The sequence below is a fragment of the Natrix helvetica genome (genome assembly GCF_964273705.1).
Source record: "Natrix helvetica genome assembly, chromosome: 4".
Lineage (NCBI taxonomy): Eukaryota > Metazoa > Chordata > Lepidosauria > Squamata > Natricidae > Natrix > Natrix helvetica.
Genome location: NC_138550.1, coordinates 122,172,725 through 122,187,375, shown reverse-complemented (window position 1 = coordinate 122,187,375; position 14,651 = coordinate 122,172,725).

Here is a 14,651-nt window from a genome sequence, read left to right as displayed (position 1 = left end):
TTATCAAAGCAAAGTTACCCCGTATTTTCTTTTGTTTCATTGTTTGAAGCTGACCAATGTGTATTAGTGAGAGTTTCAGTAAGGATTACTTAGTTTGAGGAAGAACTTGCTGGTCTCCAGAAGATGACTCGGTTGTTTTTTTAGCATCTTTCTTTGCTATTCATATATTATTGTGTTAGATAATCTAATAATCTTCTTCTTTAATGGGTATTTAGACTGTTCCGTTACTAGGGACTCTTAGCCTGATATTCTATTAACTATTATTTTTCTCATATTGCTATCATAATCATCTCAAACAACTTCTTTTCACACTTAGTTGCATTCATCATTATCTTTTGGATTATATTCTATAGTATTTACTCTCTTCTCTCTTTGTCAGAATTTATCATTGCATTATTAGGTTTGATTCCTGCATGAATCATCAAAGATATATGTTGTAGATCTGTAACTAGATTCCATATCTTCATAGCTCTTTCCAGCTAGATCTCTTGAACTAACTGCTACAATCAGGAGTCAGATAGCTATGAAACAAACAAATGTTAAAAAGTTATGATATTTATGTAGTTACTTATCAAGCACATCTAAATTATGTTAAAGTAACCAAATATATTTACTATCCCCAAGGCATGTCACAACTTTCGAGCACCCCTAATGTTTGGAAATTGAAAGTTGAAAAAAGTTGACATGCCCTAATTTCCATGCTGGCTCAATCTGTGAGAACAATAGGGTTTGGAATTAAATATATTGAAGAACACAAAGTTGGGGAAGACTGAGAAAAAATTTACAGCAGAAAAAATGCTGTAATAATGAGGAACAATAAGGAGCCAACAGTTAGGTTTTCCTGGGAAAGTAATGTCCTCCACAATAAGGTGATGATCAAAATGGGTAAAGGTCTGTATTACAACATGTGTAGCCTGTGACAGAAAATTCAGTTTTGAAGCAAAGCAAGGTTACTTATGCACAAATTGTTAAGAAAAATAAGTATGTTAAAAGTTTGACAATTATAGAACTATTCTCTATAGGACTATTTGGCATTATCTCCTCATGCCCCTCCCCACTTTAAGCATTTTGCATTAATTTGGTTGAATTAGACAGAAAGGTTGTTTGACTGATTTTGCTATCTACTCTACAGAAACCAAGAAATCTACTCTACAGGAAGGCTGGAACTTCTTTTATTAAGATTGGCTACAATAACAGAATCTTGCAAGTCTCATTGTGCTGTACCAATTCCTAGTTCTTATAATCCAGTGAATTAGACAAATGTATGTCTGAGCCTCTTCCAAATTTAACTCAGTCTAGAGTAAAAAAATGGCTCAGCCCCTTTTGCCTTTGCCTAAATAACCAAAATTACCAGTTGGCATCCATTGGCTTTTTTTCTGGCTGAAAGTGAAATGTGTGATACTCACATTCAGAAGCCTAATGCTTCATTGTTAATATAGATATTTATTGATTCACTGGAGTCAATCAACTCTTAGTCAAGTGGTTGTGTGTGTTTGCATTGTTTTTTTCTGGATCAGATCCTATCAATATTTCATCTTTCCTATGTATTGATTGGTATTTATACCATGCAAATACTCTGCTATGGCGGGAAGGTTTAAGACAATCCTGTTCATAAGGTACAGGGTTTAGTAATATCCACTTATAGTGATGATCCAAAGAAATGTATAACTAAGGATTGTATAAATATAATGATCCCTTTTCTTTTGCCACTAATTCTCACAAAAATGAAATAAAGATACTGTGCTGAATTGAAATATGATTTGGAGTTTAAGCGTAAGTCTCTCCTGCATATATTCAGTTCAGGTAGTCATCATACAATATTATAATTCTGAAAGTTTGCTTTTAATCAACCTATTTTATCAAAAAACATAGGCAGATATACAGAAAAACTCTTCATTCTTTTTTATTTATATTGAAAACATCTAAAAAAATGAATATAGCTTTGGAAGTGTTCTAGAATACACGCATTAAGGTGGAATGTATGCTTTCATTTCATTTTGTTTGTTTGTTTTTCTGTTTTGTACTTTACTTTTTATGAAACAATGAACAATATTTTAAAAAATAGAATACAGGTACCAATTAATGTTTTAGTAAATTTTAATAACATTTTTCTTTAAAGAAAAAATGCCCTGCAGTGCACAATTTTTCATCAATGCTATTGATTTGTTCTCTTCCCTGAAGTTTATAGAAAATGCTCCATTTGGTCATTTATTTATTTAACTCATATCTTAGATATATGTATTTACCAATCAGTTGCATTCAAAATGTTGGTTTGCAAGGTAGTCAATTGATTCTAGCTTGTGTAGAACAGTGGTGGGTATGCATTGGGTAAAACTGACCTTTGGTTGCCCTTGTGGCATCTGACTCAAATGTGCCCCAAACCAGCATACTGGCATATAGAACAATTAGAAATAAAAGAAGAGTAAATGGTAAAGAGCATAATTAAGAAATGAAATAAGAGGAGGAGAAAGAAATACATTCTGAATCAGTGAAATTAAGAGAGAGAAAGGTTACAGTATGAAGCTGATTTCATCTTGTAGAGTAGATGAATTCATGCAGAGAATTGAAAGTGAAGATTTAATTTTGAGCGAAAAGCCTAAAATATAAGAAAGTATGGTTTTCTGTCATATGAGAAGACGCATCTAAAAAGGGGAATGGTTTAAATTGCAGTTACCATCTTAACTTATTTCATCCCTCGCGTGGACACTTTTGCTGTGAAATATTGAGGTAGCCATTTTAAGGGCTTTGCAAGAACCTCAATACAGTATGGATACACAAAGAACACACCTCCTCCATCAGAGCTACTGGCAAAGCACAGTCAGTGTATATTGAAAGGTGCCTTTCAAAATGGTTTGTGTTGTCGTGAACAACACAAACACATTCCCTTGTTCAGTATTACCTATAAGACCAGCAGTAGTTGAGTTCCATTGCTAGTTGCTGATGCCAAAGATTAAAAACTGAATTTTTACATGTAAAACCTATGCTTTTTTAGATAAACTAATTTAATTAAAACTGAGCTCCAAATTAAGTAGCTTGTGATTAAGTTAATTTTTTACAAAATATATCATTTTGTTTGCAGTATTCCTGTTAAATACCTCTCCATTGTACTCCTAATCTAAATAATTACCTTCCCTGGCTGCTGCTGCTGCTGCTGCTGCTGCTTCTTCTTCTTCTTCTTCTTCTTCTTCTTCTTCTTCTTCTTCTTCTTCTTCTTCTTCTTCTTCTTCTTCTTCTTCTTCTTCTTCTTCTTCTTCTTCTTCTTCTTCTTCTTCTTCTTCTCCTCCTCCTCCTCCTCCTCCTCCTCCTCCTCCTCCTCCTCCTCCTTCTTCTTCTTCTTCTTCTTCTTCTTCCCTCCCATCTCCCTAGTGGCTAAATGAAATTTTACTGCAAAATAAAAGGGGGGGGGGGAAATGCAGAGAAAGTTAAATCCTTACATTATCCCTGTATCCTTGCAGTATCCCTGTCCTTATGAATTTAATATTCTTTTTAGAATATAACATTTCATTTCCACCTTCTTTCTATTCTTTGCTGCTCTCCCAGGAGATAAGGAAGGAAACCAAAGCTCTTACTCAGGAGTAGTAGCCTCCAGGTTGTGCTCATCTCAACTTTGACCCAGACTTGATTGTGATTGCTTGGGTTGTGCTTAAGGAAACAATGGAGCAGATTGTGCTCTAATGCTTGCAAAAACAAGATTAGCAAAATATGCTTATCCAGCCTCAGTCCCTAAGGCAGCTTAGTGTTCTTCTCCCAAGTTCCAGTGCTCAGGCATGCTGAGCCAATAGCGTAGAGAATTTTGGCCAAAGCAGAACAGTATAAATCAAGATGTGATATTTATACAAGAGCAGAGACTCTCTTCTACTGCATTTTCTCCTGCCCTTTCAATCCAAACTTTGCCTTCTTAGTCATCTGCACACGGACAACCAAAGTTTGCAAATGGGATATAGGTCTAACCATTTTAATGGGCTTCTGGTGCGCCACTGAAGTAGCTATTGCATATGCAATGAGGAATCAGAGGACTTAATGCAAGTGCAGAATGTTTTTTCCCCCTATGCTCTAAGAAAGACAGCCGCTCCTTGGTGATGTTTACTAGCTTTCATTATCTCAGCCCAGGGCTCTCTGGGGCACACTCTGGTCTTTCAATGTGTCCTCATTTAACGACACTCCTTACCTTGTGCTGTCTGTGCTCAGCAAACCAAGTGATGCCAGAAAGGAATATAGCTGGTCTTAAATCATTCTGTTTTTCCCAAGTTCCTCCGCAGTTTTTTGATGGAGCATATGGCAATGTTATGTCTATTTGAAAAAGCCTTTGCATCATATGTTTATACAACTGCTCAATATCCCCAGACAAAAATTCCTTTCTTGTTATTGCCCATTTGCTGACTAAAGGAATTATCTTCTTCATGTATTCTGGTACTTTACCTTCATACCTTACATGTTTAATTATGTAGTCCTCAGTCCATAACCCATTTGATTAATTCACTATGTGGTGTTAAAGGATTTACACTTTTTTTAAACCCCTCCTTTCTTTTGCATATATTACTCCTTTCCATAATTTTAAATTCAGTTGCAAACTTTCCAAGCACATATACTTTTTATCAGAATATTAGGAGTTTATTGTGCTTGCTTGCTTTAATTACAAATGTGGTCATATGTTCTAATTACAATTTTGTGTTTGCATACAAATCACACACAAACACACACACACAAACACACACTTTCACTTCCCTATTCAGGAAATAAGCAAAACTTGATCCTGTTGTTCTCATTTCCAGATAAGTAATAACGATAAGAAGAACTTGCTTCCTTTCACATTCTAAAATTAACTGTAATGTTAGCATGTTGGATACCTTGAATATTGATCAGTCTGAAGGTGTGCTGCCCCATGTTGCTTCAAGCACTCCCTTTGGTTCCTTTCACCACAGGGACCGCTAACAAAGCCAGGTGGTTCCATCCCTGGCTTGATTAGCATTAGGATGGACAACCAATGGCCCCAGAACAACATGCAGCCTACAAGTTCATTATTTTTCTCTCCCACTGTGTAACTGTTTCAGCAGTGCATCAATCTGAAGTAAGAACCAAAAGCAATAAACCTTAAGTTAGTTCTTCTTTACCAACTAGTCTCCCTACCCACCCCCAGCCCTAGTTTTGGGGGAAAAATACTGGTACTGTATATTAAGCCTCCACCTACATTTGGCCATCATCCCTCCCTCTAGCTTCCCCTAAGACCTTGTGTGTTGCACAAAATAAATCACAAATAGAGGTTCCGTTGTTTACTAGTTGCATTTTTTTTGGCAGGATGCATAAATGGTTATCATTGAAACAATACACACTAGTATTGAACTTAAGCCATAATTCCAGTTATAGTTACCTTGCTGCATCATTTGAACATAACTGACTAGATCACTAGGCTTTAACCACAGGCAAACAGATACACACAGAGACTTTATGTTTTTCTATGGGGAAAGTGCTGTTTTCTACTTTTGCTCCTCTAATAACACAGATCCTTCTCTGTATCCAACAATAATTTTAATTTCTTACTTCATTATGCTTTAGGTCTGGATTTCCACATGATGCCCTTTTTAACTTGATTGGAAGCTTGAGGACAAGCTATTTCTCTCTTTTAGGGAACTCTTTCCTCACATTTTCCTCCTGGCTTCTGAATTTTAGGTACCCTAAGGAGAATTAGGAAGAGAATGCTAGTTTGACAGTTTTACATATCCTGAAATGGTCATTTGGGGTAAAATTGACAAGAATGTAGAATGGGATGAGATGCATATAAAATGCCTATTGTTTGGATTATTAGTTTCTTTTTGTTTGAATCTAGTTTCTTTTTGTTTGAACCTGTTTATTGATTTGGAGAAATTATATAATAAAGTGAATAGAATTAGAAAACAGTATTTTGTACAAATATGGAATGAAAAGCTGGTTGCTAAATCTGATAAGAATGCCTGATGAAAGTAAAGGATGAGAATAAATAGTTTAACATTGAACAGGGCAGGAACTTCAAGTTTCTAATAATGGCTGCTTGAGATATAATCTCTCATCAGTTGTGGAAGTGATGTAGCAAATGAACAGGCTGAGCCTGAGGGAGGGGTCAAATGCATCATCAGTCACGAGTCCCAAGAGATCAAACTCCAGCCCATCTTGAATTCCTCCCATTCTTAACTCCCGCTAATTTCCCTTGACTGTTAGTAGTTCAGATTCTTGTAGAGAGCTTAAACTTACAATAATTCTTTATACATATTTAAACTGCCTAGTTCACCTGATTTCTCTGGTGCTTTATAGGTGTTCCTCTAATTTTGGACTCACCTTCTAATTGAAAATTAAGGAGCAACTTCCAAAACTGAAGATATTTACTAGTTTTATGTAATTGAACTATGGCTACAGCTCTGTTTTGTCTGCTTCATCTTCACATACAATATTAGAGGATGAATATGGATCGTTTAGTGCCTAATCTAATGCAACTAGTGGATTGCAGATATGGTTTAGTGGATTCTATAATACGGATTATAGAAAATTAATTCAAAATGCTGTTTCCAGCATTGTAACATTTCAGCTGTCAATAGCAAAGGGTCTGGGTGGACTTGCAGGAGTTCAGTGTGTAAATGAGCTGAACTTTCCAGATGCAACATATCCAAATGATTTTGTTTTCATAGAAGAATCAGAAAACCCAGGATATATTAGATGTCAAAAACAAAAGAGACTATGAATAAATGCAAAAAAAGACCAAGGCCATGTCAACTGATAGCATCTGAATTAACCCTAAGAGATGAGCTTACGGAGCAGGTGGATTAATCTAAATATTGAATGTAGCTCTTTGATTGCTACATCAATGGTTGCTGTATATATTGATGTTGTTGTACAACATGGTTGTGCTCAAGCGACTTTTACAACAGTGATGGCTCTGAAAGAAGAAAAAGATCAGCCTGAAAAGAGAAATTTGAGCTATCATGCCAATTAGTAGAAATATGGACAGATATAATCTAATTAATTACATAGGTTGAAAGTGTTTAACATGAGATGTTTGAGAATAATCTCCTGCATGATTGAAGGTTGAATAGGGACACTCAGCAGATATACTATCAACAGCCTACAGGTCAGAATAAGGTCAGCAGTCACACCCTCATTGGTAGAAGCTTGTCTGCACAATGCAGGTATCACGCCTACCTGGGCAATTGCTGGAAAGGTATTATCTACCTGTCTGGATAAATAATAATTAATAAATAATGTTCTCTTTAGAAGTCTTATAATCCTGGGTTAGTCAGAGAGAAGTTGAAAGCACAGTTATGTTTTAATGTAATATAATAAATGTGCAACATTTACCAAAATCAGAGGACAATGGAGGGATATCTGCAAAAACTTAACTGGCCACAGATTGCCATAACTCCAGTAGTTATACCCCATTATTATTGGTGGGACGTATGACAGTCTCTGTTTGGCAATCTTGGCTTCAAGTGATTTTTTGATAAGATTCAGTCTAGGATTTCTTTGATATTTTTGCAGCCCATGGGAAACATAATAGTCACCTCCAGCACCATTGTTCAAAATGTCCACCCTTCTCCTATCTGGCTTTTTCACAGTCCAAGTTTCACTGTCATAAGTAGCAATTGGAAATATTATTGCACTAATCTGCATTTGATTATGAGGCTCATGTCTTTAATCTTCCATTTGTTCTCTTCCAAGTGTTAAAAAATTACCGTTGAGGATTTAGAAAGTCTGTTGAAGGATAGCTCAACTCTCTTGCTAAGAACACGATGGAATCAGGTAGAGCTTAAAGAGCTAGTTACTGTCTCTCAAGAGAAAAGGGTTGATTAACCTAAAAGTTATAATACATAATGCACTACAGATTTTGATTGATTGTTGAAAGGGAATAAAGGTAAAGGTTTCCCTCATTCATAGGTGCTAGTTGTTCCCGACTCTAGGAGGTGGTGCTTATCTCCGTTTCAAAGGCAAAGAGACAGTGCTGTCCAAAGACGTCTCCATGGTCATGTGGCTGGCATAACTAAACACCGAAGGTGCATGGAATGCTGTAACCTTCCCACCAAAGGTGATCCCTATTTTTCTACTTGCCTTTTTACATGTTTTTGAACTGCTAGGTTGGCAGAAGCTGGGACAAGTAACAGGAGCTCACTCCATTACACGGTGCTGGGGATCCAAAACCGCTCAATGTCTTAGCCTGAAAGGCTAAGAAGGGAATACAAGTATTCAGATTTATTCATTTTTTAAAAAAATGCAACCCAAGTATAGGATGTGCTATGTAAAAATAATCCAAGTATAGGATGTGCTAACCCAAGTATAGGATGTGCTATGTAAACATAATCTATGATTATTCTCTGTAGCACGAGTATTCCCTGTGACATTGAGCTAGACAAGGCATGTGATTTTCTTACTACAGCCTAAATATAAGCTGGAGATAGAAACTACATATTTTCTAGACTTCTCCCTCCATTCATTAGGCAAGACCATCCCTGTTGTGATTGTCTCTCAGAACTAAAACCCATAATATGTTATTACTACTTACAAATATTGGATATTTGGAATAGAAGGACAACAAGATAATGATTTCTTCAGAGGTATTCCCTGGGTTAATGCCCCAATATAAATTGTTTAATGGGATATGAATAGCAACAAGCCAAAAAGAGATTTTCTTTTCTTAATTACTATTTTCTTTACTTATCTATTTTTGATCCTAGTTTCTGGTATGAGGCAGTTCTGTAATCCAGAAGCTAGAGATGGATTTTTTGGGGAAAATGTTTTTATATATGCAGTTCTTATAATGATGTCTTCTCTAGTACTTTTCTGAAATGTTACAGGTTTTAAGTGTCCTTTCAAGAAGATACAGATTCTTAGTGATTGGCTTAGTGATTATCCCAAATTTGTTACAAGAATTTCATATAGCAGGATTTTCTATCTTTAAAGTGGATTAGGTCAAACATATATAAATGCTATGTCCTAATCTATTTGGGGTGGGGGAAGAGCAGATGATAATCCAATTAATAAAATTTATAGATGTGTTGAGAACAATAAATAAGTGATTCAGAAATATATACATTAATATAGGTAACTAGAAAGATGTCTTTATATTTTTATTGGGCATTTTTACTTGAAAATAAAAATATATAAAGGAACAAAAGAAAAACGCAAGCATTATATAGTTAACGGAATAGTCTATTTTATACACATATAATAATTTGTACTGGCTGATTAAATAGCAATAGCACTTAGACTTATATACTGCTTCACAGTGTTTTACAGCCTTCTTTTAGTGGTTTACAGAGTCAGCATAATGCCCCCAATAATCTGGATCCTCATTTTACTGACCTCAGAAGGATGGAAGGCTAAGCTAACCTTGAGCATGTGAGGATTGAACCCCTGGCAGTCAGAAGAATTAGCCTGCAGTACTGCATTCTAACCACTGTGCCAGCAAGGCTTCTCTTTAACTTCCAGTGTTAGAGCATTCACAACTTCTGGAGGAAAATTGTTCCACTGATTAATTGTTCTAACTGTCAGAAAAATTCTTCTTAATTCTAGGTTGCTTCTCTCCTTGATTAGGTTCCATCCATTGCTTCTTGTCCTGCCCTCAGTTGCTTTGGAGAATAGTTTGGCTCCGTCTTCTTTGTTGCAAACCCTGAGATATTGGTACACTGCTATCAAGTCTCCCCTAGTCCTTCTTTTCATTAAACTAGACATACCCAATTCCAGCAATTCATTTTTGTATTTTCTAGCTTCCAGTCCCCTAATCATCTTTCTTGGTCTGTTCTGTACTCTTTCTAGGGTCTCAACATCTTTTTTACATCATGGCAACCAAAACTGGATGCAGTATTCCAAATGTGGTTTTATCAAGGCATTATAAAGTGGTATTAACACTTCACGTGATCTTGATTCTTTCCCTCTGTTAATGCAGCCTAGAACTGTGTTGGCTTTTTTGACAGCTGCATCACACTGCTGGCTCATATTTATGTGATTGTCCACTAAGACTCCAAGATCCCTCTCACATTTTTGAGCCCGGCACCACCTATACTATACCTGTGCATTTGGTTTTTCTTAGCTGAATGTAGAACCTTTCTTTTTTCATCATTGAATTTCAGTTTGTTAGCACATAATGTTCAAGTCAGTCAAGATCCTCCTGTATCTTAAGCCTATCTTCTGGAGTGTTGGCTATTCCTGCCAGCTTGGTGTCATCTGCAAATATCCCATATATATCCCCATATATCGCCTCATCCAAATCATTGATGTAGATATTGAAGAGTAGCTAGAATTTAAAGCATCCTAAATTAGCCTTCGGTGAGTTCAACCAGGGACATGCGGTCAGGGGAGGCAGGGGAGGCAGAGCCTCACCTCTCTCATCATGAAAATAAAAAAAAGGGAAAGGGAAAAGGCGCTGAGGAGCCTCCTGCCCACGTGGTCCCATTCCTCGCCTTCCTGAGTCAACATGAAGGGGACCGTGGCTCGCACTGATGACATCACCAGCCTCACTAGCCATAAACCTCACCGCACGTCACTAAGTTCAACATGTAATTAATATAGTAAAATATTTTTGGGTTAATTGAGGAATCAGAAGGTATATTGAAGAGGTTGAGTTTCAAGTATCTATATCTTGACAGCATGATGCTTTTGGAGGTAAAACTCAAAGAGATGTCTCAATTTCCTGCAACATCATTGGTGAAATGTAAAAACTTTTTTTTTGAATAATTTATTTCCAGTCCTTTACTTTGGCTAAAGGCTACAGTGGAGTACACTTTGGGTAAGAAAGACAATATCTGCAATTTAAACATAGAGCAGTGTACACATTGGTTTTTGATTTAGTGAGGAATGTGAAATTCACATCTGGAATGGGCCTGAACAATTGCATTACAGTATATAAAAGTTGAATAAAGGAGGAACACAATGCACTCTTGCTTGCCACTAGTTTTTGTGGGGATCAGCGCTGATAAAGTACTATTAACATCACATTAAACCTGAATGAAAATGTCCTCCAATAACATTAGAATTAGCTTCAAAAGCTGGCAATCAGCAGAGGAGTCAACTAGTTTTTGCCACAGACATTCCTGGGGGATTGAATCAAAAGCCATCGTCAAGTCAATGAAGGGAACATAGAGGGTCCCTCTGGGGGGTCTAAGAGGTGCAGAGCGATGCCATGATCAGAGATTGAGAAGCCTGGCTCAAAGCTGGCTTGTGCTACAGCTTAAATCTTTTCATGATCAGCCAATCCATCAGTTTTGTGTATAGATGCCTAACAAATATTTTACTTATCATGCTGAGCAAGTTAATTGGGTAATAATTGACTGGATTAGACCCTTTTAAACATTGAAAAAGTTATTGAGCAACTCCATTCTATGGGTATGTGAATAAATTGGGTAAAAAGAAAGGTTGAAATAAAGACACATCCTTCTGCATTAGATTTTTAAAAATCATTTGGAATGATGTCTCTACCAGCTGTCTTGCCTTTTTTTAAAGTTCTGAATTTTGTTCAAGAACTTTCAAAAGAGTGACAGGAGGTTTGTACAATTGTGGGAAAAGAGCTGCTAACCTCACAAAAGTAGCTAATCTGGTCTCAGAAGTAATTGAAGTCCCATTGTCAAAGGCTGGCTAAGTGCTGCATTGGCAACTGAGTACCAAAAGGTAATATAATAGCTGAATCAAATATCTCTATTTCCCACTTCTCTTACTGCAGGATGTGTGTGTGTGTGTGTGGGGGACCTCTTCAACCTTTCCTGTTCTTCTCACTCAGGAGTCTTTGACAGGTCTCTCAGAAGTGCAATCCTCAACTATTTTACCACAGTCTCAGCCACTGCTCTTTGCCATGGCTACGTTGGTAATGGTGATGGTAGCCATCTTTCATATACCTGCAATAAATCTCGCTGCCAGTGCAACTCTTTTATAGACAATAAGCCTATGGTTCTCTGAGGATATGGACTGCTCTTAAAAGGTAGTTGATGTCTGCAAGCAGCAGCCCTTTCTCTGGAATATTACAAGCCAACTTGGACCATCAGCAATACAGGAATATGCAGCTGCAATGTACTTTTTGCTTCTCTCTCTCTCTCTCTCCCTCCCTCCCTCTCCCTCCCTCCCTCCCTCCCTCCCTCCTCTCTCTCTCTCTCTCTCTCTCTCTCTCGTAGAATGTCCTGAAAATCAAACATCATAGGTCAAACATACCTAAAGAATAAATGGAGTTAATGAGGTCCTGGTAAAAAAAGAGGTGAGAAGTCTAAAAAACTAAGATGCATTATACAAAGTGAAATAGGGATGGCAGGGAGGGCAAGGTTGGTTTGTCAGAATAAAAAAGTTTTGGGGTAAATAAAATGCAACTATATATTTTTCTTCCTATCTCATGTGTTTAATCTATTTTCTCATTCTTACTTCTTTTCTATGCTTTGTAGAATATGGCCTACACCAAAACAATACTGATTGCATGCTACGTAGATACTATATGTATTTTTACGTTTACTTATGGTCTTTCTTTACTTTTTCTGTCGCTGCTTTGATGGGCATCCTTATTCTGAACAATGTGAGGCTGATGACAGTGAAGGCCACAGATCATCTTCAAAACGTTTGTTTTAGAAATTGGGGGTTGGAAACAGTAGCAGTGTGAAGGTGCCCTTAGAAAGTACAAATAGTTGATCTCTGAACCTGGGCTTGGTTTTATGGTATGTCCACTTAAGCTCTGCTTCCTTTTGGTGGCTATATTTGTGATTGGTCATGTTGAAGACTTAATAATCCAAGGATGCCACAAGTCCAAATATTTGTGGCCTCCTAGCTTCTTTACCTTTTCCCCTCTCCTTTACTTGAGAAGTTATGAGATAAATATTATTTAGTAGCTTATGTTTTTATTGATGAGACACGGTGGGCCAGTGGCTAAGATGCTGAGCTTCTTGATCAGTAAGGTCGGCAGTTCAAATCCCTAGTTTCTTGTATTTGTCCCAGCTTCTGCCAACCTAGCAGTTCGAAAGCATGTAAAAATGCAAGTAGAAAAATAGGGACCATCTTTGGTGGGAAGGTAACAGCGTTCCATGCGCCTTCGGTATTTACTCATGCCAGCCACATGACCACGGAGACATCTTCAGACAATGCTGGCTCTTCGGCGTTGAAATGGAGATGAGCCCCGCCCCCTAGAGTTGGGAATGACTAGCACATATGTGCAAGGGGAACCTTTACCTTTATGTCTTTAAAAATTAAATCTCTTTGAAAACCTATCTGAGCAAAATGGGATAACCGAACAATATCATGATCCTGTCTTGTTTGATGCATTGCATTACCAATTTCTTCTGGAAAATAGCAGAAGTACTTTCCTTTGCATTCAGTCCTGCAGAGAAGATTGAACATCAATCCAAAGCAGAGGTGAGTGTGGTTCTCTGGTTGCCTGACTGCTCTAATTATATGTATGTTTGTAGGTATCCACTATTTGCCAAAACCAGCATGAACTGGATCATTGCCAGGCATTGCCTTTGTGTGAATGGCAAGAGGAGACACCCATTCCTTTCCTTCTCTCAGGGAGAAACACCTTTCCAGATGGAAGTAGGCACATGATTAATAAGCTATTCAGATTTCCCAACCTGCTAGGAAAGCAGTCTGATGTGCTGTCATCCAATAAAAAATGTTTTAATTTGTCCACATAACATGCTGGAGATGAACTCTACATTTCTTTTGTTAAGCTTGTTGTCTATAAAAAGTGTGATCTATCATACTATTGGGGGAGGGGAATTGCTTTTGCAAGTCTTATTGTTAAGTTCCTGCTTTCGGTACTGGGATGGAGCACATCGGCTCAAAATGCTTGAGTTCCAGCACATCTGGAGTGCCAGCTGGGGAAGGGCTGTCTGAATTGTGTGATTCCCCTTCATTTCAGCCACAGTGATTTCATGGAGGAAAAGCTAATGAGGGCAGCTAGTCATGCCAGTTGCTGACAAACAGGAGTGAGAGCTGCTGGGGAAAACTGATTTTGCATCTTACTTTGGACATGATGAATAGCCTGGGCTGAGTTGTTTACTCTGTTGCATAAGTATATGTAACCTGGGGTGGGATAAAATTATCAAAAGAACAATAAATCTCTCCTTAAAACATTTCAGTCACTTAGCATTTTTAATTATCATTTAGTCACTTAGCTCTTTCAATTATCTGGCCTGGCTCAACCGTAATTTTTCTCACTCCTCCTGACTGTCTTTTTAAATTTTAAAGTTTAATTTTAATTGTATATTGGGTTTCTTACAATTGGGGTATTTTAATGGTGATTTTTAACTAAACATTTAGTGTCTAAATGTTGTAATTTGTTACCTCCTCCGTGCATGTGTGTCTTTGTATATATGTATGTTTATGTGTTTGTACACATGTTTTATGTTTTATATGCCCCATTGTACGCCGCCCCGAGTCCTGCCTGGAAAGGGAGCGGCTAATAAATTCAAATTTATTATTATTATATTAAGTGCTTAGGTATCATTAAATTAGCTTGTAAGACTGCAGTGATGATTGTGGTACTGATACACATTCAGATCACAATAGCCTAGCCCAGCGATGGCGAACCTTTTTTGGCTCGCGTGCCACAAGTGGGGGGAGCGCAGGAGGTTCGTGTGTGGGAGTGCCACACCCATAATGCAATGTGCAACCCCCAGTGTGCATGCACGCACTACAGGCGCGACCCCCCATTTTTACATGCTTTT